Consider the following 26,493-nt stretch of genomic DNA (forward strand, 5'->3'; position numbering starts at 1 on the left):
ACTGACCCTGGCAGTGTGCAGGAAACGGATAGACTACTAACAGAACAATTCATAGAAGGTCTGCTGTCTAGTTCCCACAGGGCCCAAATGCGCCTCATGTTCTTTCAGAACCCCGACCTGACCTTTGCCCAATTTAAGGACAGGGCCATAAGGGTGCTCCGTGAATCTGCAACCAGTGGCGCTATAAACCTCCGGCGCCCTGCTCTCACCTACAACCAGGAGGCGGCGCCCTCCTCTATGGACCCTGTGGGGGCTGATGCACAGGCCCTGAACCAAGCCCCGTCGAAAGACCTGCACCACCAAGTCCAGGAGCTGACCAGGAGCGTCGCAGCGTTGACCAGGACCGTCCAGGCGTTGCAAGTGGACCCGTCAAGACCCATCGAGCTGGCTTCAAGTCCGGAGGATGTCCCGTGGCGTCGACAGAGGAGGATCCTGTCATTCCGAGGGAGGCCCACAGACCACTACGCAGAGGATGGACAGCCCATTTGCCGTCGATGCAACCAGCCCGGACACATTTCCAGGTACTGTAATTTAAACGGGTCCAACCTGGGGCAGAGGGCCAACCCCCAGGCATAAGATCACCAGGCCCTTACAATTGGCGTAATAAGTACGTTGGGGGGCGCCCGGTTTTACCTGTGGTGCTGGACGGTATCCCCATGAGCGCCTTGCTGGATACTGGGTCACAAGTAACCACTATCCCTTATGTACTTTTTAAGCAGTATTGGACTGATGCTGATATCACACGGTATCCAGACAGTAACTTGAGCATCATCGCCAGTAATGGCTTACCCGTGCCGCAGATGGGGTTCAAGGAGATGACCATTAAGATTGGTAAAGTTGAACTGCCGGCACAGGGAGTAATTATTGTGGACATTGACCGTCGTGAAAGTCACCCTAAAATAACTGTGGGTACTAACGTAATTGAAAATTGTCTTTCAGAGGTAATTGTAATTCTACAACAGGTGGCGGTGAATGCTAGTTCCAGCCAACAGAGAGTCCTCAACAAGGAGATAAAAGCCCTGATGAGACGGCAGCAGGTAGAACTGTCTGGTGGTGAGATCGGTAGCGTAAGACTGAGTGACCCATTCCCCATTTCCATGCCTCCCAAAAGTGAAATGATGATCTGGTGTCGGACTGCAATCGGGTTGAGAGGTAGAGACTACCAAGCCATGGTAGAACCCGTGTACTCGGACAGCAGGCCCACCATTTTGACAGCCCGGGGGGTGGTTGATGTCCGTCATGGGAGGGTGCCCGTTCGCATTCTCAACATTGGGGAGAGAGAGGTACACTTACCCAGGTACGCTACACTTGCCAAACTGTTTGTTGTCGAACACAAAGCTATCAGGGCCGTGGAACCCTTGCCTCCATCTCCTCAGGCGGAGGGTATTGGCTCCCAGAAACAAAAGGAGGACTGGTGCCAGAAACTCCATGTGGGTGCTGACTCCACTCCCCTGCACCAAAAACAAGGAGTCTACCGGGTGGTACAGGAGTACGAGAGAGTCTTTAGTAAGCACCCGCTAGACTTCGGTAGAGTAAAAGGGATAGAACACCACATCCCCACAGGGAGCCACCCACCAATAAAAGAGAGAGCATGCTAAGGGCATGCTAAGAGAAATGAAAGAAGCTGGGGTCATTAGAGACAGCTGTAGCCCCTGGGCAGCCCCCTTGGTTCTGGTGAAAAAGAAAGACGGCACCATGAGAATGTGCGTGGACTATAGACAAATCAACCGTATCACCCACAAAGACGCATATTCGCTGCCTAGAATAGAGGAGTCTTTAGCCGCACTAAAATCAGCTAACTTCTTTTCTACTTTGGACCTTACTAGCGGGTACTGGCAGGTTCCTGTGGCAGAGGCTGACAAGGAGAAGACCGCCTTCACCACCCCGATGGGACTGAGCGAATTCAACTGTATGCCTTTCGGGCTCTGCAACGCACCAGGGACCTTCCAGCGGCTGATGGAATGCTGTCTAGGGCACCGAAACTTCGAGACGGTCCTCCTTTACCTGGACGACGTGATCATCTATTCGAAGACCTACGAGGACCATCTCAAGCACCTGGCCGAGGTGTTCGAAGCCCTGGCAGGCTACGGCCTGAAGGTGAAACCATCGAAGTGTCACCTGTTGAAACCAAAGGTCCAGTACCTAGGGCACGTGGTAAGCGCGGAAGGAGTGGCCCCCGACCCTAACAAGGTCACGGCAATCAAGAGCTGGCCAAGCCCCTCGAACATCAAAGAGGTGAGACAGTTTCTCGGGTTGGTAGGCTACTACCGAAGGTTCATTCCCGGGTTCACTAAGATGGCAGCTCCTATGCAGGACCTCCTGATCGGACAGTCTAAGTCCAGGAGCCAAAAGCCGCCCTTCAAGTGGGATAAACAGGAAGAGGAGTCCTTCCACCAGCTAAAGATGGCCCTCACAGGGGATGAGATCCTGGCCTACCCTGATTACGGACAGCCTTTCATTCTCCACACAGACGCCAGTAATGTGGGACTGGGAGCCGTACTGTCCCAGAACCAACAGGGCAGAGAAAGGGTGATAGCGTACGCCAGCCGGAAGCTGAGGCCCACCGAGAGGAACCCGGAGAATTACAGCTCCTTCAAGCTAGAATTCTTGGCAGTGGTGTGGGCCGTGACGGAACACTTCAAGCATTTCCTGGCCTCCGCAAAGTTCACCGTGTACACGGACAACAACCCGTTGACACACCTGGACAATGCAAGACTGGGTGCCCTAGAACAGCGGTGGATGGCCCGTCTCTCCAACTATGACTTCGTGATCAAGTACCGGGCCGGCAAAACCAATGCCAATGCTGACGCCCTATCGAGGATGCCTCACTTACCTGAAGGTGACGAAGACCCAGAAGAGCTGGAGGAGGTAGAACTCCCCGTGTTTCACCGGTATGGAGCCGCTCAATACTCCCACCGCGTGAAGGAGGAGGATCTAACAACCGTGATGATCAATCCCATTCCTCACCACAGCTGGGCCGAGACCCAAGATAGTGACCCTGCCATCCGCCTGGTGAAAGATCTGCTGACCCAGGAAGACGCCCGCATGGATCCGGATGCCCCAGAGGAAGCCAAGCAGCTATGCAAAGAGAAGAGCAAGCTGTTCCTCTACGAAGGCAAGTTGTGCAGAAGGATTGTCAACCACCGGACTCACGAGCTGACCTGGCAAGTCGTGGTCCCAAGGCAGGATGCAGCTATGGTCCTGGGGGCTTACCATGACAGAGCGGGGCACTTTGGTTGGAAGAAACTGGAGTTCCTGCTAAGAGGAAGGTTCTTTTGGGTCGGCATGAGAGGAGCTGTAGAAAAGTGGTGCAGAGACTGTTGCCCTTGTCACCTGAGGAGGAAGGACTGCACCAGCCAGAAGACACCCTTGAGGCCCATCGTCACCACGCAGCCTCTTGAGCTGGTAGCTCTGGACCACGTCAAATTGGCTCCAAGCCGGTCTGGATACATCTATGCCCTGACAATCGTGGACCACTATTCCCGTTTTCTAGTGGTGGTCCCGGTAAGGGACTTGACAGCCCAAACAGCGGCCAAAGCCTTCCAGCAATATTTCTGCCGTCCACACGGGTATCCGGAACAGGTCCTGACAGACCAAGGTCCAGCGTTCGAGGCTGAAATCTTCCAGGAGTTCTGCAACCTCTATGGCTGTAAGAAGATTCGTACAACGCCTTACCACCCCCAAACCAACAATATAGTCATTGATCTCCTGAAGACGTTGCCCCTGGAGGAACGCAGCCTGTGGCCAGAAAAACTGCCGGACCTGATAGACCTATACAACAATATCCCGGTGAATGCTACAAACTGCACCCCGGCTTACCTGATGCGAGCCAGACCAGGTAAGCTGCCCGTAGACCTGGAGATGGGAGTCCTAATACCTGAGGACACCTCCCCAGATGCGGACTGGGATACGGAAAGGCAACTGCAGTACAAGAAGGTACAGGAGAGTGTAGAGAAGAGCCTGGCCCAGGTGAGAGAGAGGCAAGAAAAACTCTTCAATCAACACGCCCCTGCTGGTCCCCTAGAACCTGGTGAGCAAGTCCTAAAGCGAAAAAGAAGGCTACATAAGTTGGACGACCAGTGGGAAAGGGAACCCTACACCGTACTGCAGTCTGACCACGACAACCCAAAGGTGTGCGTAATCACCAAGGACGGAGGAGAAACCACTAGTGTCGTCTCCAGAGACCACCTCAAAAGATGCCCCGAGCAACTCCGTAGTGCAGAAGAGTATCAGAGTGACCTTGAACCCGGGGAGGACAAGGAAGAAATGATCAGCACCGTTCTCGGAGAGTTCCCTCAGTCCTGGACTCGAATAAATGATGCTACAGTGGTACCCGTCCTGCATTTCCTGCAACCGGCACAGCAACAACCAACACCAGAGCCGGAAGGTGAAGAGGAGCAAGCGGTTCCAGAGGCAGAAGAGCCTGTACCACGGGTGGCGTAGTCGGACATAATCATCAGCGCATAACGGACTACCACTGGCCTGACCACCCTGAGCCACGGAACCGGGTTGCCACTACTACTCCCATCGTTCCCCTACTGCCCGGATCCGAGTGCCCCATGGCCCAGGGGGCGAGTCATTTACAGTCGCAGTTAAACAGATTTTGAAATCCTACTAATTACATGAGATACAAATCTCTTTTTGTATGAAGTTACTTCATGAATTGCTATATGAAAATTATTTTCTCTTTGGAGATAATTTTTATTTGCACAGAAATGGACTGCAATGGGGTTGAATGTGCCCTCTCCCTAGGCTAATTGCTTTATGTCTACATTAAACGATGGTCATGTGTACAGTTATTCGCTATTTGCACACACCATTGTCTGGCTGCGATACTTTCATAACATTTTCTGTATTTGGAATAGAGAGAAACTATCTTTCCATACTTTTTTTTTTAATCCATTAACTCTGCAGATCCAGACATACATTTGACTCTGCATCTTGACTGAAAATTAATTTTCTTGATGTTTTGGTATACAAGGACGGCTGAGACTAATGATGAGTGAGCACTAAAATGCTGGAGTGCTTGGTACTCAAATTGAGTAATGAGTATAATGGTAGTCAATAAGAAACTTGAGCATTTTTATGGAAGACACTAACAGGAGGGCTGGAGGAGCAGGAAAATCACTGAAATGGATGGAAACAGGGCTCAAATGGAATGGGAACAGCATGGGGAAGATACATGGAAGCATCTCTGACCCTCAGGTCGCTGCTGGGAACAATATTGTCAGAGTATTACTCCACTTTTACTGACTGACATACAAAATCGAAGATAAAATGGATTTTACAGGAAAAAATTTTAGTAAACATTTTTCCTGTATAATGACGTGTATATACAGTAATTTAAAAATTAAGAAGAAAAAAAATGCCTCCTCCACCCCTTAATAACCGGTCCATCACTTATTGTATTTCACCGTCGCCTATGACTACAGTAGATGACAAAATAGAGGGTGAAATAAAACTCCACCCACCCGTAGTCACTGGTAAATGTAATTTTATCAATTTACTACCTTATGTGGGCATGTGATGTGTGACATGTGAAAGGTGCCTCAGCGAGGTAGTCATGGGCGAGCTGTAGCCCCTGCTCGCTCAGGCACCCTACAGACAATACGTGTCCTCTCTCTGATGTGTGGCTGTGTATGTGGTGTTCTCCACTTACTTCAAACCATCCGATTGCGGCAGTCTCCAGGCATTTCTCTTCTGGGACCGGGGCAGCAATAAATTCAGAGGACATGAGGTTCTTAACGATAAGTTGGACTTTAGTTGGGGAAGAGGAGTATGTACAATATTTACAGGCAGATATAATGGATAAGGCCCGACAGGTTATTATCTACCTCACAGGCGCTGGCAACAGTTTCAGCCCTGGTTCCCTCTTTAAGTGAAGCATCTCTGAGATTCTATTCTCCAGCCCAAGATACTCTTCTGCAATACCAACAGTGTTCGGGATCCGATATCTCCCCCACGTCTTAGCCTGGAGTCTTATTTATCTTCCTCTGCTACATGCAGACTAGAAGTGCCCCGGGTCCTCAATGCCTCCGTTGAGTTTCTCTGGCCGGCCAACAGAACTCTTGCGTAGGGAGACTTGTACACTGGTGATCCCACTGTCTGAGGGTATTGAGCTCCCGTCTACCCTAGCAGCCACCATATAGTCAAGCTGCCCGTACGGTTCACTGTCCTAACTCTTACTACACATCACTTCCTGCTTCTGGAAACTAAGCAGAGATTTTCCTAATGTGCCCACCCTCTGTGGGCTGTCATCACACAGCATTAACCCCATCACTGTCTGTAACACTGCTGGCAGACTCAACCTGGCATCTGCACCCGGGACATTGGCATCTTGTGGCTGGTTACAAGTACTGCAGCCCACAAGGAATTATGCCAGGAACAAGCTCTATAAACACTCAAGGCTTGATCAGGGCACTAGGTTCCCCCTCTACTCTACTGACTGGACCACTGAAGCTAACCCCTTAGCTTGGCCTTCCGTCAGTCCAGAGAGGTTTAACTACCGGAACACTTTCTTTAACTACTTCAGTACCAAAGGAAGGCTACATCCTTCCCCACTATTACATTCCCCCACACTTTAATGTTGGTCGTCCCCGACCACGCTAAATAATCAATACAGTTCAGCATTTATGACATCATATCACATTACTACATCACTAAAACATTTTAGTACAAGACTGGTCCTGAAGTCTTCTTCTTGGGTAGGAGACTGGCCCTTCTCGTTTAAGGGCCCCGGAACTGCAATTCAGGACAGTCCATTGCCATAACATTTGACTCTGCTCAACACAATGTCCATGTCCAGATTTTTTAGACAGGTCACACACCAATAGCCCTCAATCTCCTTTGAAGGCTGCATTCTGAGGCACACGGTCACAGGGAACACCCCGTGAGTCTCTTTCTTCTTGGCTTAGCGGGGGTCACCGGTTCTTCCCGCTAGGCCGCAAGTCTCTTAGGTTTGGAGGATTTCCATCCTCAAGGTATGCCTCAGTATTACAAATTCCAGCAGAAAAGGCACAACAAGCGAAACAAAAATAAAAATAAAAATAGAAACAAAAAGAGCAGCTCACTTGGGCACACAACTTAGTGCTGCTTAAGGCCTTCTTTGGCCTGGGAGGTAGGGGAAACAGTCCTCCAATTCTCTCTTCTTTCAAGTCTTCTTAACCGAAATCAACATGGGGTACTCCGCCCCATTGGGAAACAGTCCCAGAAACAAGCTCACAGCTGGTGGATCCTAATGCAGGAAGAAATTACAAGGTCAACGGACCTTTTAACAGACCAGCTCACTTCTTCCGGGCCTCCCTCCGCTCCTTCATGAAGGCAGCCCAGGTTGCGGATGAAGGTGGCTTCTTCCACCTCCAAGGTTGGTCAGGGTACCTGGTGGGCCCAGGATCCTCATCCGAGTACGTGGCACTGCCGCAGCCAACCTGGGTAGGGCCATAGCTGGTAACCCTGAAGTTATGAACTATGTTGCTGGCACCGGCTTGTACTTCTCCAACAGCTCCCGGACCAGCTCCTTCAGCCACTCCTGGGTGTTTTGATGACTACTCTTCCACATGCGCCTCAGTGGGAGAGTCAGCTCCCCTGCAACTTGTGAAGCCTTCCTCCTCTTCACTTTCAATCTCTCCCCACTGCCATTTCTTTGGCTCCTCTTCTTGCAGGACACCGGCCTTAGGAGGGGGTAGAAATCCCTTAGGGGCTTCCCTAGCCCAACGCTGCAGAGCCTCTCTCTTGGCCCTCCGTTGGAAGACCTCTTCGTCCTTCTCAAGGACATCATTCCATTCATACGGTCGGGTGAGCGCAGCCGCGTACCACGCTCTGGAACACTCGCACTTCACGAAGTGCACTATGTCTCCCACACGCCGATTGTGGAGATGATCGGGCAGATAGTCCCGCTTAATCACCTCGCGGGTAACAAACACCGCGTGCCCGGTCCACTCCTCTTCCAGGAACCCATATCCCTCATGGATGTGGAACTCTAGGACCCGCCTCCGGGTTTGGGAAGCCTCCACCGACTCCCTCCTCGCCGCTTTGGACCCTTCCAGCCAGCCTCTCAGGAAAGTATCAGTCCACCGCGGCTGCTCCCGTGGCGTCATTGGGGGGTTGCGTGTAGTCAACTTCAGACTACCGAGCTTGGCGTAGCGCTTCACCGAGGGGGTGTTCAGGGCCTCCAGCGCCATTTGCCAAAAAATTTTTTGTGGGGCCTTCCTCCTTGGAGGCCTCGCCTCCATGGCAGCCTCTTCAGGCCTAGGGGCCTCCGCCACCATCCCGAAAGTTACTACGGCGGGCGCCGCAGGCGAAACCAGCCACCAGGGTATAGGCTGCTCACCTTCATTGGGCCAGACTGTAGTTGCTGCTTCGGCCCCATCATGATGTTCTCCGCCCTCCGCCGAGGAGGAAGCATCTTCCGGCATCCGGCTCCAGCACCACACGTGCAGCTCATGAACAATCAGTCCCAACTCTGGATCAGGCCTAGTGGACCACTGGACGGCCGCTGGTGGTAAGGACGAGGACTCGTGGGCCGCGCCCACAGACGAGTGGCTTCCGGCTGTGGCCCCTGGGGTGATAAGCTTCAGGATTTCCTCCTCACTGCTCATCTCGGGCATGTTATCGGATCCTCCTGCTGCCATCTTCCTAGAGCATCCACTGCAGCACCTCCTTCTTCTCCAGCGCTCGACAGAAAATGGCGCTGATCGCTTCCCGATGACGCGCGTCCTGCGCGTCCAACTCCATTTCTTTCTGGGCCGGTCTTCTGGCGCGACCGCCGCATCCCACATCACTCTCGGCAGACCCGCCCCTTCTCTGGTTGCGCTGGTACTCATTGGGCCGGACTTCGCTTTGCGCCGCGCCCTCTTCTTCACCATACCTCTCATCCTGGGATGAATCTTCACCGCTGGGCCCATCCTCCTCTGGGCCGGAACTCGCAGGGACTGGACATCTTTTCGCGCTCTCCGGCGCCGTCCACTCCCACGATAGGCGGTTCTTCTCCTTGACTTTACCGCCACTGTCACCATCTTGGAATCCATGCTTCGGGCCGCATGTCTTCCAACACTTTTTCCTCAGTGTTCTGCGTCGGCTCTTCCCCGTTTTCTTCATGCGAGGACCTCGCATCCTGCCGACTATGCCAAATGTAAGGTGCCTCAGCGAGGTAGTCGTGAGCGAGCTGTAGCCCCTGCTTGCTCTGGCACCCTACAGACAATACGTGTCCTCTCTCTGATGTGTGGCTGTGTATGTGGTGTTCTCCACTTACTTCAAACCATCCGATCGCGGCTGACTCCAGGCATTTCTCTTCTCTGACCAGGGCAGCAATAAATTCAGAGGACACGAGGTTCTTAACCATAACTTGGACTTTACTTGAGGAAGAGGAGTATGTACAATATTTAGAGGCAGATATAATGGATAAGGACGACAGGTTATTATCTACATCACAGGCGCTGGTAACATCTTCAGCCCTGGTTCCCACTTTAAGTGAAGCATCTCTGTGACTCTAATCTCCAGCCCAAGAGACTCTTCTACAATACCAACAGTGTTCCGGATCCGATATCTCCCTCACATCTTAGCCTGGAGTCTTATTTATCTTCCTCTGCTACCTGCAGACTAGAAGTGCCCCGGGTCCTCAATACCTCCGTTGAGTTTCTCCGGCCGGCCAACAGGACTCTTGCATAGGGAGACATGTACACTGGTGATCCCACTGTCTGAGGGTATTGAGCTCCCCTCTACCCTAGCAGCCACCATATAGTCAGGCTGCCCGTACGGTTCACTGTCCTAACTCTTACTACACATCACTTCCTGCTTCTGGAAACTAAGCAGAGATTTTCCTAATGTTTCCATTCCTCGTGGGCTGTCATCACACAGCATTAACCCCATCACTGTCTGTAACACTGCTGGCAGACTCAACCTGGCATCTGCATCCGGGACAGTGGCATCTTGTGGCTGGTTACAAGTACTGCAGCCCACAAGGAATTATGCCAAAAACAAGCTCTATAAACACTCAAGGCTTGATCAGGGCACTAGGTTCCCCCTCTACTCTACTGACTGGACCACTGACGATAACCCCTTAGCTTAGGCCTTCCGTCAGTCCAGAGAGGTTTAACTACGGGTACACTTTCTTTAACTACTTCAGTACCAAAGGAAGGCTACGTCCTTCCCCACTATTACACATGGTCAGACATATCTTGTTTAATTTATGAAGGAAGGATTCTGAAATGCCCAAAGCCTATACGGACAATGCAACAACTGACAAAAATTAGAAGGAAGAGGCACTTCGATACACCCTGTATTAGACATAAATAAAGGTCTCATACAAATTCTGTTAAAATGGTTAGGTAGTAGTGTAGCACCCCGAGGGCTCGGCTGCTACAGGGGTATTGCACCTCAAACCAGAGGTGTGGTATTCCACTCCCGGGTAAGGATGGAGTGTGGACCAGGACTCAGTAAGCTGCATGCACCACACACACCCCATTTCCGAGGGACAGCTCAACGGTGCTCCCACTAGACAGAAGTGCAGGCACGACAGCATCTGTTCCTGGCTGGAGTGGGGAAGGGGAGGAAAACCCAGTGGTGTAGGAGCAGATAGGGGTGGGTCTCTGGGCATAGGTAGGAGCCCATTGGTTGCTAGTCATCTGGGCTCGGGTGTTAGAAGGAGGTATATAAGGTGGGCACCATCTTAGAACAGTGTGCAGTGCAGAGAAGAAGTCAAGAGTGAGAGGAGAAGACAGGAAGCAGAGCCCCTGCTTGGGCTCTGCTCCGCAGGCAGGCCTTGTCAGGAGGCCGGAGCCTGAGAAAGAGAGAAAGGAGAAGGAACAGAAAGGACAGTAAGAAAGGAAGCAAGGAACAGAAACACAGAGAAAGGCCCAGAGACACGAGTGAAGAAGGAACCCTAAGAACCCACGAGATAACGGGTGAAGGGTTGGCAGAGCAGGGTACCGGAACCCAAATTGGTGGAGGCGACTAATCCTCAGCCAAAACCGGAGGTTGTGACCACATCTTGGTGCGACCCCTCACTACATCCACCAGGAAAGCATACCACATAGGGTCAGGAAAACCGGAGAGAGGTTTCGCCGACAGAAGGCCCGAGGAAGCTGGACAAAGGTGGGTCACTGGTGGGGACGGCCAGACAAAGGAAAGGAAGGGAGTCCTGTGCCACGCTCTGGAATTGCCTGGGAGTTGGTCGAGCCCCTTGCCTGGTGGACGCAGCACGGCTTGGGCAGTCACCGCCGGTACCGAGGTGACTAGGACCAGTAAAGAACTGTGAGTAAAGCATTGGAAACTGCAACCACACGTCTCTGTGCTTCATCGCCGCACCAGCACCATTAGTACTGGGACGCTCACACCATTACCACCATCATCCACATTAGCTGCCCTGAGGCAATACTTCTCCCGTGGGGAGTTATCCCATACTTGGCTGTGCATACAACACCAGCCTCAGCGGTCTGCAGCGCAGCGGCGGTCCCCACTGACCGCAATCCACGGGTGGCGTAGTCGGACACTTATTATAACACCAATAGACTGCCACTGGTTTGACCACCCTGGGCACGGACCGGGTCGCCGCCACACGGAGACTACAACCCCCAGCATCCCACCAGCGATCCGGCTCTGGGTTCCCAGCACAGGCCCAGGGGGCGAGTCAGTAGTACTCTTAGTGCATAGGCTTTATGAGTCTAAGTGCAAGGCCTGCCAAAAATTAGAAAGAGGGACCGCAGGAGGGCTGTCTGATGAACCTCTAAAAATTTGGAGCGAGGGCCGCATTATGACCCTCTAAAAATTTGGAACGAGGGCTGCATGGTGACCCTGTTGATATGGTGCAGGAAATGGTATAGTTGGTGGAGGAAACCCTGATGTAATTCTGGCCCACAATCCTAAAAAGGCTTGGGGGTCTGAACACAAATCCGAATGTGCAATGTTCATGCTGAATTTGAAATTGCCGATTGTTTTCCGAAAATGTTCGCTCATCTCTACTGGCCACCCACTGCCTCTGTCTGCGTTTTTTCCCTCCCCATCTGCGTTGCTGGCCTCAATGTGCATGGCACCTTCCCAAGTTGGGTCAATTACTTCATCGTCCGCCACCTTGTCTTCTACTTCCCCACTCTGGTCCTCCTCTTGACTTGTTGAACTATCAAAATGACTTATTTGCAACTGTGTCTCATCATCTACCTCTTGAGATACTAATTGCCATTCCCTACCGTTGTCTTCTTTTGACTGTGGCTGCTCAAATATTTGGGCATTACTACATCCATCTCCTCATGTTGCTCTTGAAACGTGCATAACGAGAGGCCAGAATCAATAAATGGAAATGTAAAGAGCTCCTCGGAGTGTGGGATCACTTGTCTCCTGGGACGCACTATGGTGGGAGGAGGAAGTATCAGGGTGAGGATTATGTAGCTCAGGCTTGTAAGACTGGACCATGTAGAAGACATGGTGGTGCTGGGAAACATACTGGAAGCATTATCTCCCATCAAACTGACCACTTGTTTGCACTGTTCTGTCTTGAAGAGTGGAATCCCACACCCCCCTGCAAAGTATGACAGGAAGCTAGGTAACATGGATGAGAGTGTTTGTTGTGCTCCCGCAGCAGGTACAGTTTAACCGGGGCCACAACCTCAGTCTTTCCGTGCACCATCAGCAGCACTTCCACTTCCCTGACCCTTACAGCACGCCTTGTGCATATTAAATTAGGTATGCAGCTAAGAGGGGTATTAATAGGGACTAGAATAGAATATATGTATGCCTGAAAATTAGTTTTGTTTTCTGCAACAAGGCCTGTAATGCACTTCTAGCCCTTCTCCAGCAGTGAACCCTACATTAAATAGTACAGCTAACAGTGGTATTGAATAGAATAGATGTAGGCCAGATAAGGAGTTTTTTTTATTTTCTACAGTAAGGCCTGTAATGCACTACTAGCCCTTTTCAAGCAGCTATCCCTGCACTAAATAGTATAGCTAACAGCGGTATTGAATAGAATAGATTTAGGCCTTATAGGGAGTTTTGTTTTTTGTTTTCCACAGCAAGGCCTGTAATTCACTACTAGACCTTATTCAGCAGCTATTCTGAACTAAACAGTACAGCTAACAGCGATATTGAACAGAATACATGTAGTCCTGAAAAAAGACTATTTGGTTATAGGTTTTTCATCAGCAAGACCTGTAATGTAATATAAACCCTGACTATAGGCCTGTAATGTTCACTTTACCTTCTACAGCAGCTCTCTCTACACTATTTCCAGGTGCAGTGTTGTGAGCATCGCGTCTTTTATAGACCTGATGACGTGATGCAGCCAACCAATCACAGTAATGCCAGTAGCTAACATGACTGTAGCATTGATTGGCAGGCAATCCCCGCATGTTTAGTGGCTGAACAACAGCAGCGAAGGATGTGGGGCAGGGATTTGAGCATGTGTTCGTGCACCAGGGATACTCGATCGAGTACCAATCGAACCGGAGCACCCCAATGCTCGATCAAATATTGAGCAAGGTCAAGCATGCTCGCTTATCACTACTATTCTCATAACATATTGCCCCCAACCACTCCAGTCCTTTCCCTTCAGGTTGTCTGATCCATTGCACACAATACATCTTATTGCTGTCAGTGCGGGAGGCACCAGTCACTTTACAGGTCATGTTTAGAGTCTCTGATGATTTTACAATCCCAGGACCAGACTCCACCATAGAGATTTGTGCAGTGACATCTGCAAAAAAATATAATGAACACTTCAAAAATATATTATCATTGTGATATATTTAGATATTTCCATTAAATGAAATCTACATTGTCGTGACAATAGAGCACTAAGTAACCACTAGAGAGTGCTCATGTCTGGTGTGAGGTGTCCTAGTGAGCCAGTTTTCAGGATCTGTGTGCACAAATGCTGTTTTGAAGACACTTACTGACCTTGTATGTTTTCTATTCAGAGCCATTTGCATATATTTAATTATTTCATGTCTAATTGAGAAGGTTATTAGTAAAAATAATATGTTTATTTTAGTTTACAAGATGATGCTAAATTTCACTGAGGGCGTGTACTTCTTCCACTTTCTAATGCTGACCAATTATAAGAAGGCAGCAACAAACTGAGGAAAGAACAACCCCCACAATAGCTTAGAGCTGGCTCAATGTAAGATATATATTGACACACTAGATGGAGGCTCGATGCTATCGCATCGGGAGGGCGGTAATGTCACTTCGCAGCGTTGAGAATCTCTCCCCCCATGTGCTCACCCACCTATCCACTCTCTCTTCGCCCATGTGCTGACTTCTCCCGTCTGTGCTCTCTTCTTTGACCTGTCTACCCCATGTGCTATCCCCTTTGTCTGCTGTCTCTCTCCTTCCTGTGCTGTGTTCTCCCCTCATGTGCTGTCCCGTTTGTGCTGTCTCTCTCCCCCCTGTGCGCTTTCTCTCTCCCCCCTGTGCTCTGTCTCTCTCCCCCCTGTGTGTTTTCTCTCTCCCCCATCTGCTGTCTTCTCCTCTCATGTGATCTCTTCTTTGACCTGTGTACCCCATGTGCTCTCCTCCTTGTCTGCTCTCTCTCTCCACCTCTGTGCTGTCTTCTTCCCTCATGTATTCTCTCGTTTGAGCTGTCTCCCCGCCCAGTAAATCAGACCGCCGCCATCTTTGTGCAGGCAGATAGCGGCGGTCACATTAAAACTGCGCATGCGCTCCTCCTGTGCAAAGATGGCGGCGGTCAGTGAATCATTCGGCTGATCCCGGCGGCGGCGTGTACAATGTGTTCGCGACGGTATTCTTCTGGTGGTACTGTGCAAGAGGCTGGTACCACCAAAGGTTTCCATATTGAGACACCAATCACTTGGGTGTCCCAATATGGCGGTCGACGAACTTCCACCTTTTGGAATTCTGGGATCCGGAAATATCTGGACGAAACAGGATGTGAAGACATTACAAGGTAAGTATATTATAGATTGTTTGCTCTCCTGACTGTAGAGTGATGACATGTGCTGGAGCACAGGAGAACTGACAGCTTTCATCTCCAGCAGTCAGTGTAGAGGGAGGGAAGTGCTTTTCATTTGAGATTCATTATAAACACATCTAGTAGCTCTCCACTCATAGTGCTGCCAGCTCTGCCAATCATAAGCAGGCTTCCACATACAAGAGAATAAAGAATATGTCCCTAAATATACTTTAGAGCAGGCACTCTGAGAGACACGATAACACAGTCTGCTCTCCTAATTACAGAGTGATGACGTGCTGGAACACAGCAGACCTGAGTTTAATTAAAAGAAAACCTATTCACAAAAAGATATGCCACGAGAGGTAGACAAATAGTTATGTTTTATTAAGTCAATAAAAAAGTCATATAAGTCATATAAAGATTAAAAACACTCAAAGTGAGTACACAGAGGAGGTGACATAACATAGCAGGAGATGAAATACAGCAGATGTAGTCATATATAGGGTCCACTTGGTGTATAAAGGATGTGATACTCTATAGCAAGGATGTCAAACTCAAATACACAGAGGGTCAAAATTAAAAATTTGGACAAAGTCATGGGCCAACCTTGATGTTTATTTAATAAAAAGTCTACTGCTAAGGAAGTTTTTCCTTATCATCTAATATGGAAACCAACTTAAAAGGGTTGTCCCACAAAAAAGTACATTTTAATTAATAAATCTTAAGAGACAGACTACATAGTTACAAAGTTAGTAAAGCCGAATAAAGACTTGCGTCCATCAAGTTCGACCTGTTAGTTCTGTAATTGCTAAAGTTGATCCAGAGGAGGGCAAAAACCCCAAATGATTTAGCCAATCTTCACCTGAGGAAAAATTCCCTCCCGACTCTGAAACCAGCAGTCAGAATAAATCCCTGTATCAACCTACTATTTTATTCTATTTTTAAGTATATGCTGAAATCTGCCTGGTATCTAGAAATGCATCCAGTCCCCGCTTGAACTGGTTTAGTGAATCCGACATTACCGTCTCCTCACTCAGTGAATTCCATATTCTCACTGCTCTTACCGTAAAGAACCCCTTCCTATGCTGGTGCTGAAACCTTTTCTCTTCCAGTCTTAGTGAGTGCCCTCTTGTTACCGTAATATCCCTCCTTTTGAACAAATCCCGGGCAAGGTCTCTATACTGTCCCCTAACATATTTGTACACATTTATTATGTCCCCCCTCAACCTTCTCTTTTCCAGGCTGAATAGTCCTAGTTTTGCCAACCTCTCTGGGTATTGCAGTCCCTCCATTCCCCTTATTAATTTTGTTGCCCTCCTTTGTACCTTTTCAAGCTCATTTATATCCTTTCTATATATTGGGGCCCATAACTGAGCACAGTATTCCAAGTGTGGTCTGACCAGTGCTTTGTACAGTGGAAGAACAATGTTCTCATCCTTTGCAGCTATACCTCTTCTGATACATCCCATTACCCTGTTTGCCCTTACAGCAGCCGCCTGACTTTGGGCACTCCAATTTAGTTTGCTATCAATCAAGATGCCCAAGTCCTTCTCCATCTCTGAATTCCCCAATGGTTTCCCATTCAGTGAGTACTGGTGACTTCCATTTTTCCTTCCCATATGTATGACCTTACATTTCTCCTCGTTAAACCTCATTTGCCATTTAATGCTCCACCTACCCAGCTTATCCAAATCCCTCTGTAGGTCTTCACTATCCTCTTTTGTATTAATTGTTTTACATAACTATGTGTCATCTGCAAATATTGATATTTTACTATTTATCCCGTTGACTATGTCGTTAATAAAGATATTAAATAACATTGGGCCTAGTACAGACCCCTGTGGTACCCCACTAGTGACGCTTACCCAATCTGAGTATATTCCATTTATAACCACCCTCTGCCTTCTATCCTTTAGCCAGTTAGCTGCCCACTTGCAGACATTTTCCCCCAGCCCCATCATTCTCATTTTGTATACCAACCTATTATGTGGCACGCTATCAAACGCTTTTGAGAAGTCGAGATACATGACATCCACTGGTTCCCCCTGATCTACTCGAGAGCTAACCTCCTCGTAGAAGTCAATCAGGTTTGTTTGGCAGGAGCGATTCCTCATGAATCCATGTTGGTTCGGGGTTAATAGATTATTAGCATCAAGATGCTCCATGATTGCCTCATTAATAAAGCCTTCAAAAATTTTGCCCACAACGGACGTCAGACTCACCGGCCGATAGTTTCCGGTGTTACTTTTTGCTCCCTTTTTGAATATTGGCACTACATTCGCCTGTCGCCAATCAAGTGGTACAGACCCAGTCTCAACAGAGTCCTTAAATATAAGATATAACGGTCTGTCTATCACATTACTTAGTTCCCTTAGTACCCGTGGGTGTATGCCATCAGGTCCTGGTGATTTGTTTATTTTAATGTTACTGAGGCATTTCTGTACCCCAGCTTGGGTTAGATTTGTCATACTTAGTGGAGGATTAAGTTTGTCACTTCTCATTTCGCCTGTTAGTTCTTTTTCCTTTGTGAAAGTTGACGAAAAAAATTTATTTAATAGATTAGCTTTATCCTCATCTTTCTCTATGATTTTGCCTTCATCACTTTTTATCGGTCCAATATTATTCGATTTAATCCTTTTACTATTTATATACGTAAAGAACAGTTTGGGATTTGATCTACTTTCCCTAGCAATACGTCTCTCTGTTTCCTCCTTTGCTATTTTTATTTGTTTTTTGCAGGTTCTCGTTTTTTCCTTGTAACACATTAGTGCCTCCTTGCTGTTTTCCTGTTTTAATCTCTTGAATGCCTCTTTTTTGCTATTTAACGCCCCTTTTACGTTCTTATTCAACCATATTGGTTTCCTCTTATTTCTGGCCCTTTTATTCCCATACGGTATATACCTCTCGCACTGAGTATTCAGAATTCTTTTGAAGGTTTCCCATTTACTATTCGTATTTCCTTGATTAAGAACTTTGTCCCAGTCAATAAGTTGAAGGTTTTCTTTCAGCTGATCAAACTTCGCCCTCCTAAAGTTTAATGTTTTAGTTGTTCCCTTATTGATAACCCTACTGAAGGGCATTTTGAAATTGATAATATTATGATCGCTATTACCTAGGTGCCCCCCTATCTGTACCTCAGTTATTCTATCAGGCCTATTAGTCAATATTAAGTCCAACACTGCCTTCCCTCTCGTTGGTTCCTGCACTAGTTGGGAGAGATAATTATCCTTGATATTTGTCAAGAACCTTTTTCCTTTCTGCGATCTACAGGTTTCTGTTTCCCAGTCAATATCCGGGTAGTTGAAGTCCCCCATTACAATCACCTCATTATGTTTTGCTACTTTGTCTATTTGTCCTAATAGCAGTTTCTCATTCTCCTCTGTTATATTAGGTGGCTTATAGCAGACCCCCAGTAATATTTTATTATTATTTTTTGCCCCCTCTATCTCTACCCACATGGACTCGACCCCCTCTTCTCCCTCTCCTATATCTTCCCTTAGTCTGGGCTTTAGACGTGACCTTACATATAAGCAGACTCCTCCGCCCTTCCCCTGTTTCCGGTCCCTTCTAAATAAACTATAATCTGTTAAATTTACCGCCCAGTCGTAGCTATCGTCTAGCCAAGTCTCTGTTATACCTACGATGTCATACCTCTCCTCCGATATAAGCGCCCGCAGCTCATCCGCCTTATTGGTCAGGCTTCTTGCGTTGGTCAGCATGCAAGATAAAACTTTGGGGTTATTTAGCATCCTATTCTTCTCTAACGATCTAACTGTACTATCCCCACCCCCCTCTCCACCCTCATTATATTCACTTCTCCCCTTCCCCCTTGCTTGCCTCACATCCCACCTATTTCCTTGGTTCCCCCCCCCCGTCTCTAGTTTAAAAACTCCTCCAACCTATTAGCCATCTTGTTCCCCAGCACCGCTGCACCCTCCCCATTGAGGTGCAGCCTGTCCCTACGGTAGAGCCTGTAGCCGACAGCGAAGTCGGCCCAGTTCTCCATGAACCCAAACCCTTCTGCCTTTCACCAACTCTTTAGCCACTTATTCACCTCCCTAACCTCCCGTTGGCGCTCCTGTGTGGCTCGCGGGATTGGTAGTATTTCTGAGAAAACTACCTTGGAGGTCCTTGCCCTAAGCTTCCTACCTAGATCCCTGAAATCATTTTTAAGGACCCTCCATCTACCACTCACTTTGTCATTGGTGCCAATGTGGACCATGACCGCTGGGTCTTCGCCAGCCCCACCCAGTAACCTGTCAACCCGATCCGCGATGTGCCGGACTCGAGCGCCAGGGAGGCAGCACACCGTTCGGCGATCCCGGTCTTTGTGACAGATTGCCCTGTCTGTCCCCCTAATAATAGAGTCACCCACTACCAGGACCTGTCTAGCCTGCCCTACACTTCCCCCCTCCCCCTCATTACTGGAGCATACACTCCCCCGGCGGTCAGAGGATCTGTCGTGCTCCAATAATGCCGGTTCTGAACCAGCCTTCCTATACTTCTTCCCTCTATCCCTTCTAACTGTTACCCAGCTCCCTGCCTGTTCAGCCTGAGCTTCCCCACTAAGCTCCACCCCCAGTGTTGACCCATTGAGTGTCTGCTCGGTGAGCAGCAAACTCCGTTCCATGTTGTCGATGCTCCTCAGTACCGCTATCTGAGCACTTAGATCCAGGATTTGGGCTTCCAAGTGCACGATATGCTCACATCTCTCGCAGCAGTATGGATCCCTGAGCGGTAGCTCAGGGAATGCATACATTGCGCAAGATGTACACTGCACGGCTCCGGCCAACATGGACGTCATTCTAAATATGGGGATACAGTCAGTATATATGTATAAGTACAAAACACAATTATTTATATATAGGTGTATGGACGGGGATCAATTAGGGATGTGCAAGTGTATCGATTAGATATCGGCGCGGGATCAGTTAAGTATGGACGGGGGATCAATTAAGTATCAATTAAGTATGGACGGGGGATCAGCTGAGTGGGTCAGGTGGATTAATTAAGTATGGACGGTGTGTCAATTAACTATGGACTGGGATCAATAAGTATGGACTGGGGAAATAATTAATTGTGGAATAGGGAATCAATCAATTAATTATGGACAGGGGGTTTAATTAAATAGGATGGGGGGTAAAAGTATGGTGATCCCTAACACAGTATGATGCCACAACTGTGATCCCTATAAAGCCATACATGACGGGAGCATTTGGTATTTCCTCTCGAGCAGAGGCGTACAAAGGAATTATGGCATCTAGTGATGAGCGAGTATGTTCGGTTAACCCTTTCGGCGAGCATGCTCGGGAGAACACTGAGTATCTTCAGCATACTCGGTGATATGTTTGAATCACTCCCGTGTGCATGATTTGCGACTTTTTGACAGCTTTATTACATGTGAAGAATGCTTAAGGAACAGGCATTCCTCACATGTATTAAAGCTGTCAAACAGTCGCAAATCATGCACAAGGGAGTGATTCAAACATAACACCATGCACGCTGAAGATACTCGGTGTTCGCCCGAGTATGCTCACCGAAAGGGTTAGCAGAACATACTCGCTCATCACTAATGGTTTCCCATAGCAAATGTTCTAATTGGGCCCTGCCCCTTCCAAAAAACCCTGTAATATTTGGTGTGGTCACAGAAAAGCATATCTCACAACTTTGCAGCTCTTACAGAGTAATTTTCTTACAACTGAAGCCAATAGATTGCAATTTCATTGTCCCCCATAAAGTATGATGCCAACAAAAGTTGCCCCCAAACATAGTATGATACCCCCACAGTGAATTCCTCCACAGTACACTCTATACGCATGGTATGATTACCCTATATACCCCACCTCACCTCTCCGGGCAAAGTATGGTGATCCCTAACACAGTATGATGCCACAACTGTGATCCCTATAAAGCCATCCACACAGTATTATGGGCCCCACATTGTTCTCCATACAGTATAATGGACCCCACATAGACCTCTATTCAGAATAATGGCCCCACATAGTCCTCCATATGGCGTCCGGGACAAATATAATCACCCTGAGGGCCAGATTTGACCCTTGGCCAAGAGTTTGACATGTATGCTCTATAGTAACAAGGTAAGTATACAAGAGAAATAGCAGTCAAAGTGATCAATAGGCATTAGGTAAGGTGAAAGAATATAAGTAAATAGATTACCTGTACTCATCTCCTCCTGCTGAAATCTTGATATGATTTTTTGTATTGACTTAATAAAAGTTCATTATTTGTCTACCTCTGCTGGCATATCCTTTTGTGAATTGGTTTCTTCAATGTTAAGATATAGCCCTGGGTATATTTACTTTAAGGGAACCTGTCACGTCCTACTTTCTATGTACACTGCCCCCATTGCTTTATTAGTGATGCAATGTGCATCACTAACAAGCTTTTTTCATTAAAATCGGTGGTAGTACAATGATTTTATAACATTATATACACTTTGTCCTACGTGCTGTTGGCTGTGATCCTGCTATTCAGTCATGGTCAGCACCACACTGAGTCACTGCTGGCGCAACCCATGTATTGCTCCCGGCAAGGTTGCGTCTAGATTGGAGTTGATTTTTTGAGGCCCTCACTCCAGCAACTACGATCTAGTCACCTCAGCAGTGAAGTGTCTAGATCGGAGGTGATTTTTTTTGGTCCTCACTTTAGCCACTCCGATCTAGACACTTCAGAAAACTTGGCTCCTGAGTCTACTTCCGATAAGGCCGAGTGAGTTGTTTTACCACAATACATATGTTAGCCCACGCAGGTTGTAAGCTCAGCCTTTAGCTCCTTCCTGAGCTACGGCATTCCAGTCTGGAGACCTTGCCACTCCAAAGTCAACAACAGAAAAAAAAAACGGACTAAGCATTTAAACTTGCTCAGCCACACCATGAGGGGAGGTAGGGTGAATGACTTCACACCCTCTTTGCCATTCACATAAAACCACACCCATTTGGTGAATTAACCTCCAACATACTGTATAACATGCTGGAGGAAAGTTTGTAGGTTTCAGCTCACACAGGCTAGCAGCCGGAGTGACACATACCTCTCCTCGCATATAACACCAGTGACTCTGACACATATTTTCCCCCTCTGCCCAAAGCCGGGGGTTTGGGCATCCTCAGGTACCAGACAGGCAAATTTAGAGAGGGCATCAGCATTCCCGTGTAACTTCCCAAGCCTATGCTCCATGTGAACATTAAAGTCCTGAAGAGCTAAGAACCATCTAGTTACCCTGACATTTTTACCCCTCTTTTCCCTCCACCATCTCAAAGGGGCATGTTCGAGTAGGTGATATTTTAGTGTATCTATGGTCCATTTTACGGCTAAACACTTCTTTTCTAGTCTATTGCGTAGATCTTCTCGCAGAACAAGAGCTTCCGGCTCAGATAGAGAATGGGATGGTCTTCCCTATTTATCTCTTGAGAGAGTACGGCTCTTAGGCCAACTTCTCAAGCATCTGTCTGGACCACAAATTCTTTTTTAAAGTCTGGTAAGCAGGACTGGCTGCTTACACAGTGCTAGCTTCAACTGTTGAAATGCCATCTCTGTTTCCTCCGTCCACTTAACCATGGTTGATCTGGTGCCTTTTAGGAGATTTGTAAGTGGCGCGGCCATCATGGCAAACTTTGGGATAAACCATTCATAACATCCCACCATTCCCAGGAATGCTCTCACTTGCTTCTTGGAGAGCGGTTGCAGCCAGATCTGGATTTCCTCCACTTTATTGACTTGTGGCTTTATTTTGCCACTCCCGACGACATAGCCCAAGTACTTGGCGTCCTCTTTTCCAATGGCACACTTTCTCGGATTTATAGTAAATACCGCCTTCCTCAGAGCATCCAGAATGGCCTGTAGTTTAGCTAGATGACTAGCCCAGTCTGGGCTAAAGACTACAATGTCGTCAAGGTAGGCTGCGGCATACTTCTTATGTGGGGCTAGGATCCGATTCATAGCCCTCAGGAAGGTGGCTGGAGCCTCTGTAGTCCGAATGATATCTGAGTGTATTGAAAGCACCCATCAGGTGTCGAGAAAGCCATCTTCTCCTTGGCCGTCTGGGACATGGGGATCTGCCAATAGCCTTTCTTCAGGTCAAGGGTGGTAATATGCTTCGCCGGTCCCAGCCTCTCGATGAGCTCGTCGACGCCGGGCATCGGGTACGTGTGTAGCATCAGCGTCTCTGCCCCCTGCCAGGCAGAGACGCCGTCCCTCTCACCTCCTCGCTCCCTGCGCTCGCCGCTTGGCGTCCTCCAGCGCCCCTCTTCCTGCTGCTGCCGGCGTGCGCAGCTTCCCAGGCACTGTGCTTAGGGCGCGCGCATGCTCCCTCTCTCTTAAAGGGGCCGCGCGCGCCATCCTAAGGAGTCCCTGGCCAATAGCCGAAGGATCTCCCATATATAAGGCACCTCCTCCAAAATGGAGGTGCCCGAGCAACAGTTGTCGCACAGTATACTTATCTATGCTTCAGCCCTCAGGTCCCACTGCTAGCCTGACTAGTCCTGCCTGCTACCTGCCGTGCCTGCCAGCCCGCTTACCTGGAAGCACCTGCCTGTTACCTGCCTGTTACCTGCCGTGCCTGCCAGCCGGCTTACCTGGAAGCACCCGCCGTCACTTGATGTGACCACCTGCCGAGCCTACCCGGAGGCTCCAACCGTCACTTGCCGTGACCACCTGCCTACCTACCTAGTGACTCCAACCGTCACTTGCCGTGACCACCTGCCTACCTACCTAGTGACCCCTGCCGTCACTTGCCGTGACCACCTGCCTGCCTACCCAGAGACTCCTGCCGTTACTTGCCGTGACCACCTGCCTGCCTACCCAGAGACTCCTGCCGTCACTTGCCATGACCTCCTGCCTGCCTACCCAGAGACTCCTGCTGTCACTTGCTGTGACCACCTGCCTGCCTACCCAGAGACTCCTGCCGTCACTTGCCGTGTCTACCTGTTAGCCTACCTGGAGGCTTCCGCTCGCCAGCCTGCCTGCTGTGCCTACCTGCTATTCCGGTCAGTCCCTGCCATCTGTACCGTGGGAGTCACCTGCTCCCTAACAAGGTCGTCCCCAGAGTAGCATCTGGTCCCTCGGCTCGGTCCCTCACTGGTCACGGAGTCGTTAGCCGCCGTACGACCAGGGTCGTTCCGGGTTGATACTTTGTTACGCCCCTCTGGGTCCCTCCTTGCACTGTATCACAGAAGTTCCACCCCCCGGACCCGTAACAGTTTGCTCGGACCATGGAACCCGGTGGCCCCCAAGTCCCCTCGCTCTCTGACCTGTACCAGGAGGTTTCTCATCAGAGATCCCAACAAGAAACCATCCTGACCTACCTGCGGTCTGTCAACACTCACCTGGACACACTGACTGTTCCACCTGCGTCCGCCTCGAGTCGTGCGACTCCCGCTCCGGCAGCGCCTCTACCCACCAATACCATGGCATCCAACCCAGGTCCCCGGCTTTTTGCACCTCCTCGTTTTGGAGGCGACCCCGCTCTTGCTCGGGGTTTCATAAATCAGTGCACCCTGCACTTTGAACTTTTGGCACACCAGTTTCCCTCCGACCGTGCCAAGGTGGCGTTCATCATGTCTCACCTCACTGGAGAAGCACTGGAATGGCTAAATCCCTTGTGGGAGAGAGTGGATCCCCTGGTGTCCGATCTATCGTCTTTCCTCGTTGCTTTCCGGAAAGTCTTTGATGAACCAGGACGAAAATCCTCTACAGCCTCCTCTCTGCTTCATATCTGCCAAAGGAGTCTCACCGTGGGCCAATATGCCATACGGTTACGTACCCTCGCTTCTGAGCTTGCCTGGGACAACGAGTCCCTGGTGTCCATCTTCTTGGAGGGCCTTTCCGGTAGGATTAAGGACTAGTTAGCCGGATGGGACATTCCGACCACCCTGGATGACCTGGTGTCACTAGCTACCCGGATTGACATCCGTTTCCAGGAACGTGCTAAGGAGAATACCTGGGAGCGAAGATTTCCTCGTATTGCTCCTACTTTCCAGAGACCAGTCTCTCACTTAGCCACTCCCCGGGCACGCTCGCCCGAACCTATGCAGGTCGACCAGGCCAAGATGGTCGAATCTCGCCAAGAGTCACGCCGAGCCGAGGGGAGCTGTTTCTACTGTGGCAGTAAGAAGCACTTCATCCGTTCCTGCCCGGAGAAGCCGGGAAACTCCAGTGTCTAGGACAGCTCGGAGAGGTCGTCCTAGGCAAAAGTAAGCCCTCTCAGTCCCTGACTTTGTCTGTCTCTATCTCCTGGGGACAGAACCGTCACTTTGAAATTGCTCACCTGGATTCTGGAGCTGCTGGAAACCTTATTTCCCAGTCCCTGGTAGAGAGATACCGGATTCCCACCAAACCTCTGGCTGAACCATTGTCAGTCGCCTCCGTGGATGGAAGACTCCTTCCAGTGACCATCCTGCTTGTCACTGAACCCATAACCCTGCAGGTGGGAATGCTGCACTCTGAGAAAATCTCCTTCCATGTGCTGTCCGGACTCTCTCACTCCCTATTGCTAGGTCTACCCTGGCTCCAGACACATAAACCCGTGCTGAAATGGCAATCCGGTGAAGTACTCCGGTGCGGGCAGGACTGCCATAGGACCTGCCTGGTTCCGGTTTGCCCGGCTCGTTCCCCACCTACCCCTGCTAATTTACCCGGTCTACCGGCACCTTACTGGTCCTATGCAGATGTCTTTGGTAAAAAGGAAGCGGAGACACTGCCACCTCATAGGCCATATGATTGCCCGATCGACCTGGTACCCGGCGCCACTCCACCCCATGGGCGTATTTACCCGTTGTCGTCGGCCGAAACCCGGGCCATGTCGGAGTACATCGTGGAGAATCTTGCCAGGGGATTCATCAGGAAGTCTACCTCCCCGGCTGGAGCCGGATTCTTCTTCGTCAAGAAGAAAGATGGTTCATTACGCCCCTGTATTGACTATAGAGGACTCAACCAAATCACGGTAAAGAACAAATACCCCCTGCCGTTCATCTCCGAGTTGTTTGACCGCCTTAAGGGAGATAGGATCTTTACCAAGCTAGATCTACGTGAGGCGTATAACCTGGTCCGAATCCGTCAGGGGGACGAGTGGAAGACTGCATTCAATACCCGGGACGGTCACTATGAATATCGTGTGATGCCCTTCGGTCTCTGCAATGCTCCTGCCGTCTTCCAAGAATTGGTCAATGATATCTTCCGTGATCTTCTTTACTCTTGCGTGGTGGTGTACCTGGACGATATCTTGGTCTTCTCTCTGGATCTTCCCACACACCGGAGGGATGTTCATCAGGTCCTGCTTAGGCTCAGGCAGAATCACCTCTATGCAAAATTCGAGAAGTGCCTCTTCGAGCAGACCTCTCTTCCTTTCCTGGGCTATGTTATCTCCCAGACAGGCCTACGAATGGATCCTGAGAAGCTCTCTGCTGTCCTAAAGTGGCCCCGTCCTGAGGGGTTGAAGGCGATTCAGCGATTCCTGGGCTTTGCCAACTACTATCGTCTCTTCATCCCGCACTTCTTTTCCCGGACCGCTCCCATATCTGCGCTCACCCGTAAGGGAGCAAATCCCAAGGAATGGTCGCCCGAAGATTAGGAGGCCT

This window comes from Phyllobates terribilis, unplaced genomic scaffold (genome assembly GCF_046119375.1).
Source record: "Phyllobates terribilis strain yellow unplaced genomic scaffold, ASM4611937v1 Scaffold_1__5_contigs__length_1240528914, whole genome shotgun sequence".
NCBI lineage: Eukaryota > Metazoa > Chordata > Amphibia > Anura > Dendrobatidae > Phyllobates > Phyllobates terribilis.